Source organism: Mustela nigripes, chromosome 17, assembly GCF_022355385.1.
Source record: "Mustela nigripes isolate SB6536 chromosome 17, MUSNIG.SB6536, whole genome shotgun sequence".
NCBI lineage: Eukaryota > Metazoa > Chordata > Mammalia > Carnivora > Mustelidae > Mustela > Mustela nigripes.
In genome coordinates this window covers 7,718,448-7,724,664 of record NC_081573.1, presented here as the reverse complement: position 1 = coordinate 7,724,664, position 6,217 = coordinate 7,718,448, and positions in this window count along the sequence as shown.

Sequence of the window (6,217 nt, the reverse complement as noted above, 5' to 3'; positions counted from 1 at the left end):
CTCACTTCACATGTCTCCCACCTCTGACAGCTGGGAAGTTCCCTCTCGAATCTTTCATTCATCTCTTGAAGAATCAACACAGGATTTCTGCAAGGGCTCAGGGAATTGAATTTAATGAATACCTGTGTTAGCCGTGTAGAGCTGAGCTTAACATCCAGGTGGTGCCCAGGTCAATCAACATCACTTACAAACCCCCTTACTACGTGTCAGACACTGTCCCAAACACTGGGGTACAAGAGGGAACAAAACAGTCTTGGCCCTTGTAGATAGACAAAGTATTACTATTCATGTCATTAAGAAAACCTGATTCTCAAACAACAAAGTGGACGCTCAGGAAAATGGAGTGTGGCTCATCCAAGGGCACACAGGTAGACAGGCAGAGAGGAAACAGGGATTTGAACTCAGGACAAGCTTAATTTCAGAACCTGAAGTAGGGGGCCCTTCTTTGGAGTGGATCATTGCTAATATTCAGTGTTCTCCCTGAATTCCTTGTCTTCAAGGATTCTTCCTATGTCAGCCAGACACAAGATTAGGCTCAGAGGGGGCTTAGGTGGGGGTAATTGTGGCAGCTGGGGGCCCTCCCTCTGCTCCATCCCACTCTGCCCCTCCCTTGTCATGCTCTCAGGTCCCCAGGATGGGGACGGTAGCAGATGGCCTGGGGAGGATGAAGTGGCCTCCCATCTGTCCCCTCCCCCCCCATTGTCCCCAGAGCCAAGGGGGATTTGAGGGGGTTGTGGTCCACTGCAGTCTGGATCCTCCCCCTCCGTCTTCCTGGAGGGAACTGAGGAGCTAGTTGCTATGGAGACAAGGAAGAGGCAAGAGAGATGCAGGGAGGCACCCAGGTCAGGCTGAGCTCCACACCTCAGACCCTTTGATTCACATATACTCCCATCACAAAGGTACATATCCCTACATCTATAGAGTTTGGCATGAATTTCCACATCCCCAGCACACACACATTCACACCAGCCCTCCTGCAGACATACAGGTGTGTACTCAACAGTCTCACACTGGCATAGGCTGATATATGAAGAAGAGTCATGGGGATAGGTACACACACACACACACACACACACACAGAGTCACCCATAATGCATAATGCACATTCAGTCATGTGGACCATATATATCACAGGCTCTCATGCAAAAATAGAGAGACACACATCTGATACCCGAGTATGTCCCAGGTGCACATGTAGCCAAAATAAGCCAAAATAACTCCACACTTGGCCACACATACCCTGAAAGTTACAAGTACATGATCAAAGCCATAAGACATAAACAGCCTATGTTACATAAGGCATACATGTTAGTGACATGCGATATGTAGACTGACAAATAGACCCAATCCTGCCTTCTACCAAACTGGATAATCACACACATTCAGATCCAGGGCTCTCGTAGTCGAATGCACAAAATACACGGGACCTCACAGGCCACTCAGCAACATGCTCAACACACACGGAAATCCCCAGTATTGGTCAGCCCCCACCCCCAAGTCATGCCTGCAGCCCCAGCTAACACACCCCCCCCCAAGCCCTCCCATTTGGACACACACGACAGCACGGTTGGTCACGCACTCACACTCACACACAAACACAAACCTCCTCCTAGATATTTTTAAACCCAGGCTAGTTCAGCTGCTATGGCAACCGCCCCAAACCCATTGCCATGGCAACCTAACGTCAGCTTTCCAAGCACCAAATCCTGGGGGATTGCAGGGCCCCAATCAGAGGCCATCATCCATGCCACCCCAGTATCTCTACCCCCAGGTCTTCAGGTGAGCAGTCACCGTAGGGTGGGTACGGAAAGGCTGGAGCCAAGGATAGAAGACCCCCTCTCAGACCGAGCTGAGGCAAAGGCACCACTCAATGTGTTTTTTTCTCCTGCTCCATCAGAGCTTTATTGGGGGGGTCATGGGGCAAAGGTCAGCCTGCCCCCGGAAACACACAAACCTGGGTTTAAATCTTGGCTCTGACAACACGCTGTGTGACTTGGGCATGTCCTTACCCTCTCTGAGTTTCATGTTCCTTAATTTGGAAAATGCTCCTGGTGTTGCTGCCGATACTAATATCCCAAGGGCTATTGTGACTCAGTGGCTAAAAGCCCAGCCTGATCTGCATCCAAATTCTCAGCCTCCCATTTTCTAGCTGTAGGAACACAGGCAAGGGCCTCTGGGTCTCCACAACAATTAGAAATCTAATTACATAGGGCTGTGGGGATGATTCCCGACAAAGGGTTGTGCCTGCTGAGTGAAGAACTTTGCATGTATTCCAACTTACTGAAGTCCTAAGCATGGCCTTATGGGTAAGTACTATTATTATTCCCATTTTGCAGGAAAGGAAACTGAGGCCCAGAGAGGTTGCCTGAGATCACACGGTGTTGAAACATGAGATTTGAACCCAGGCAGTCAAAGACATGGCCTTAGCCGTTTCTCTCTCCTGCTACTTAAAGAAGTTGGGAGAAGGAGTGATAGAATGGTGGATTCCTGGAAATGCTTGTCTCAGTATTCCTGCCTGCAAAATGGGCGTTCAAATGGTACTGCCCGCTGAGGATCTATGAGGCACCTTGCACCTGGGGTGCTGAGGATGGGGCGGCAAACCTGAGCCATCCATGTAGATGGGGTGGGGGGGGGGATTGGGAGGGGCAGGGCAGGCCAGCAAGTGCGCAGTTTGAGGAGGGAGATTGGCTCTTCTTCCCAGCCCTGTGATCTCAGGCATGGGCTTTCCCCAGTCTGAGCCTCATCTCATCATCTATCAATGGAGAACTGTAACAGTGGTTAGGGTGTGGCAAGGAGTCCAAGAACCAAAGCAGGTGAAACCATTTGGCTTGGGTCCCCACCAGCTAAGAGAGAAATCTGAACTGGTATCAACAGTCTCCTTTCTGTCTGTGCATGGGATTTAGGAGTCTGGACTATGGAGTACAGGATTTTGCAAACTGTTTTGACCACGATAAGAGATATTACATCACAACTGAATGCATGCAACACTGAAACAGAAGTTTCATGAAATTGTACTTCACCTATCTCTGCACTATGTCTACACTCTGTGCACAGACTCCGGTCTATTCTTTTCTGCTGAAGAATGTTGGTTGATTTCACAGTCCCCTAACTGGTTGTGACCAACAGTATGAAAAACCCAGGTGTGGTGGTTATGAGAGGCAATCCTGGAGTCATTGGAGGAGTTTACACAGGGGAGTGACATGGGCACCAACAGGGCAATGTGGGGGGAAGGGGTGAGCTAGAACAGACTCCAGGGAGGAAGGGGCTCTTTGTCCGGACCCTAGCAGGGGCAGGAGAGATGGAAAGATGTGATCAGAAGCCAACACGTGAAGAGTCAACACAGTGTTTTGAACACAATGTATGGTGGTTACAAGCATCAGCCTTGAAGACAAATCCTTACTCATCAATTTGACAATAATATTTATCAAGCATGTGCTATGTGTTGGGCACTGTTTTAGGCACTGGAGATACAGCAGTGAACAAAAGAGACACAAATTCCTGACCTCATAAGCTCACATGCTAGGGAAATAGACAATCAACATGCAAAAGAAGTTAAAAAAAACAAACTATATATATATATATATATGGTGTGTTAGATGATAAAGACTGCAGAGAAAATATATCTGGAAAGGGGGATGAGGGGCCGGAACACAAGAGGGTGAGAGTAGGGCTTTGGGTTTAAATATAGTGGACAGGGGAGGCCTCACTGAGGAGGTGGCATTTGAGCAGAGGCCTGAAGGAGGAGGAGGTGAGGGAGTGGGCCATATGGGTCTCTGGGGGAAGAGGGCTCCAGGCAGAGAGAAGAGCAGGTGCAAAGGCCCTGAGGCAGGAGTGCACCTGGCATGTTGGCAGAAGAAAGAGGAGCCCAGGGAAGCTAGAGCAGAGTGGGGGAGGGGAGAGTGGGAGGAATGAGGCCAGTTAGGCAGGGAGCAGACTGTGTGGGGCCTTGAGGACCACTGTAAAGTCTTAGCTTCTACTCAGAGTGAGATGACAACTGTGGGAGAGGTTTGAGTAGAGGAGGGATGTGAGTTGACATCGGCTTTATCAAAGATCCTTCTAGTTGTGTATGAAAAACATAGTATGTTGGGGGTTGGAGGGTAGAAGGAGCCCAGCGAGCAGGTGACTCTGACTATCCAGATGAGCAGGGCTGGTGGCTGGCTGGACCAAGGCGATAGGTAGCCGTGCAGGTGGGGAGACATCACTAGAGTCCTTGCGCTCCTACATGGCTTTGGACAAATCATTTCACCTCTTCAGAGCCTCAGTTTCCCCACTTACAAATAGGGGCGGATAATAAAGCACCCACCTCTCAGGTCTCCTGTCTGATCTCAGTGTTGACAGAGCGCAGACAGCCCTTGGCACAGGATGTATGCTCAACAAATACTACCCGCCATTGTCACTGATGTTATGTCCCTCCTGCCCAGACCAGAGAAATTCTGTGCCCCTCCAAGGGGACTTCGGGGTGGAGGATTCAAAAGAAGAAGTTGATCCTTGAATAATGATTGTGTATTTATCTCATCCTGAGAATATTTGAGTCAGAGAATCTTGGACCAAAAATACTTGCCCTGAGGGGGCTTTCAGGGTGCTTTTATTCCTACCAGGCTCTTTGTAGGTTGGAGAAATAGAGGCCCAGAGAATAGTTTTATCCTGCCCAGGAGCCCACAGTGAGTTGGGGGCTGAGCCAGGGCTAGAATCCATCCTCGTGGCCTGTCTCCCAGGCCTGTGTTCCCAGTCCTGGCTGCCTCCTTGGTGATTATGGCATCTGACCCAGTCCCCTCCCCCCCCCCCCCCCCCCCAGGCTCAACATCTTCCTATGACTTCCGACTGCCTCTGGGATAAATTCCAAACTCTCCCTGTCGCTCAGGCCAAAAACCTTGCATTTGCCCTTGACACCCCCTCTTTCCCTCACACCTACATCCAATCCATCAGCCTTTGCCGTCTTAGATTCTCAATCTGACCCCATCACGCCTGCCCCAATTGTCATCACCACCGAGGTACTGGCCCCCAATGGGTCCTGACTAGACTCTCTCACGGGAGCCTCTTTCTGGGCTCCCCGCTTTTACTCTTGCCCCCTTTCCACAGCAGCCAGAGCCAGCCTTTTAAAAGGCAAGTCAGAGGATACACTGCGCAGTATCCAAGAGAGAGAAAAATGGGCTTTCCGTAAGAACATCCAGGAGCAATATAGATTTCTTGCCTTAGGTCTGTGGGAGGGGTAAAAGAGGCTTTATATGTTATCTCTCTTGAGGGTGTGGCTTTAAAAATATTAGGGCGGGTAGGTGCCTGGCGGGCTCAGTCCCTAGGGCACGTGACTCTTGATCTCTGGGTCGTGAGTTCAAACCCCATGTTGGCATTAAAAAAAAAAGTATGGTGAGCGCTGTGAATTGTGTAAGACTGATAAATCACAGACCTAAACTCCTGAAACAAATAACACATTATATGTTAATTAAAAAAATCATAAAGAATTACTTATTTAAAAAAAAATACAGGAAACAAAGCCACAGGGAATTTGAATCCCCTGAGGTTGAGTTGGGATTTGAACCCTTGGCAGCCTGGCTGCAGGGTTACCCTCACACAGCTTTACCACCCTGCCTCTGTTTCTTGCTGGTCCCTCTTCTCCGACCAAGTTTCTCCCAGGTACATGTGTCCCCCCACCCCACCCCCTCCCCCACCATCTCCCCCTCCCTGGGAGTCTCCATGCTTCCCTACTTAGGTACCACAAGCACACAGACTTGAACTGATTCTGTGCAATCATCTTTGATCAAATTTAATTTTAGAAATTTCCCCCTTTCATCTGCCCCCCTCCCATAGGCATCCACTCTAGCGTGCTTAATTTTTGGCCTCCATCCTTCTTCTGTTCTTTTATTAAGATTCATGTGTATCCTTACAGTTAGTTTCTTTGTGTGTATTTTAAATTTGCAACAGTGTCATTGGGCCACAAACCTCATTATCTTTCTTTCATTGTGCTTTTGGAGAGCTCTCTGTGTGGCTATGCTTATTTCTAGCTCAGGATGAGTGAGTCTTGAAAGGATTCTGAGAGGCTGCTGGGGTTTAAGTAACCCACCAGGCTGCTTGCTAGCTGAATGCCTTCAGGAGAGTTTCTTAACCTCTCTGGGTAGAATGGGAGATTGTCAAATAATGGCACCTTCAGGATGCTTGGGTGATTCAGTCAGTTAAGCATCCAACTCTTGATTTTGGCTCAGGTCATGATCTCAGGGTTGTA